The sequence below is a fragment of the Octopus bimaculoides genome, chromosome 5, assembly GCF_001194135.2.
Source record: "Octopus bimaculoides isolate UCB-OBI-ISO-001 chromosome 5, ASM119413v2, whole genome shotgun sequence".
NCBI classification, from domain to species: domain Eukaryota; kingdom Metazoa; phylum Mollusca; class Cephalopoda; order Octopoda; family Octopodidae; genus Octopus; species Octopus bimaculoides.
In genome coordinates, this window is record NC_068985.1 from 17,991,915 (window position 1) to 17,994,048 (window position 2,134).

A 2,134-nucleotide genomic window follows, 5' to 3' on the forward strand; every position below is an offset into this window, starting at 1 on the left:
AAAAGGTAGCAGTAGTACTAATAATTGTCGGAGCCCCGGGAACAGTGAGTAAAAATCTTGAGAAGTACATGGAACAAATAGGGGCTGCAATAAGGGTGGAGCACTTGCAGAAAACAGCACTGCTTGGAACCGCTCGAATACTCCGGATGGTGCTCGAAAAATAAGGTGTATTACCTTAGTTCACTGGTAGTGAACAGCTGACACCGTAGTACATCTCCAGCGTTAGAAGTTTGCAAAGACAATAAAATGATAATAATTGGCATAACACGAATATAAAAGACGCCATGACAGTGTGGCAAGAATGATCCATTGGGAGCTCTGTGGAAATCATGGTATACAAAGTGCAAAGAGGTGGCATGAACAAACTCCAGAAAGAGTCACTGAGATTGAGAATTACAAAATCCTGTGGGATACAATGATCTAGTGCGATCACCTGACCACACATCGGAAACTGGACATTGTTGTGGTGAATAAAAAAGAAAGAATATGTATGATAGTCAACATAGCATACACCTGTGGCAACAAGATCAATATGGAAGAAAAAATAAACAACTATGACGATTTGAACTGAGAGATACGAAAGTTGTGGTCATTGAAGAAAGTAGATGTGATACCAATAATAACTGGTACACTTGGAAGTATCAACACTCAACTACCAGCATGGCTGAAAAAGATTGGTGCAAGTGTGAAGGTAGAACACCTACAAAAATCAGCATTGCTTGGAACTGCAAGAATTCTTCGCAGGGATCTTGAAGCATGACCAGTAGACAAATGTCACTTTACTCTGCTGGCTATGAATAGCTGACACTTCCCATCATACCTAGCAAAATAAGCTGTGAGTTTTTAACAAATAATAACAATAATAATAATAATAATAATAATAATAATAATAATAATAATAATAATAATAGTAAAGCCACTGGAGTCGGAGTATTGTAAGATTTTGTGGGACTTTCCTATTCAAACGGACAAGCAAATAATTGACCAGATATAACAATAATAGACAAGGAAAAGCGAAGGTGCTTACTAATTGATCCATCATGTCCGCTTGATGCCAGGATCGCAAAGAAAAAAGACGGAAAAAATACAATCCCTTAAAATTTGAAATTTGCAAGAATTTGGAATATGAAAATTGTAAAGGTTGTGCCTATAATAATCAGTGCATTGAGAACTATAAGCAAAGTTATAGATAAATGGTTGAAGGAGATTGGAAAAGAATGTCTTGTGGAGCTTCTACAGAAATTTTGACTCTTAGGGGGACAGGAAAGATTATCAGGAGGGTTCTAAAGCACTTGAAAGACGACTGACAGCTAGTGGATACCTAAGATTACATGTAGTAACCCGTTACCTACTTAAATCCTGCCAGGAATAAAACCGAACCTGAGTCATATAATAATAATAATCATAATAATAATGATAATAATAATAATAATTATTATTATTATTATTATTATTATTATTATTATTATTATTATAATGGGACTTCCCATTATGTACAGACCGGACCATCAAAGCAAATAAACTATTCATGATATATAGAGAAAAATATCCAAAGAGCGATGCTTTAGTTTTCAAAGAAAATTGCACACAACTTTAATTCTAAAAGAACATTGTACACAAGAGTGAACGGAGAATATTGTAAGAACAAGAAGCTTTGAATAAAAGGCATGAGTGACTTATCAAAACAGCAACGAGGTGATAGGAGTACAATAGATGATTCCCGGAAGTACAAACAGCCAAAGTGGAGAACACACATAGATTCAACCAAAAATGTACGGTTGATATTAGATACAAAAAAGAGGGAAAGGGTTAGGGTTATCAATCAGTAATCAATCATAGACAAAGTTTAATATTAAAAGAGTAGGAGTATATTGTAAAGTTCGCGCCTTTCACAAAGTCATTGATCACATTTGAGAAATGAAAGTATTTAATCGAAACTTGTTGGTGGACTCAACTTACTGGAAGTTTCAAATATTTCTCTATTTTACAAATTAATAGCAACAAAAACAATAGTGTCAACAACAATAAATAATCAACACTAATCCCTGTTTAGGGTCCATATTAATTATTTACACACACACACACACACACACACACACACACACACACACACACACACACACACACACACACA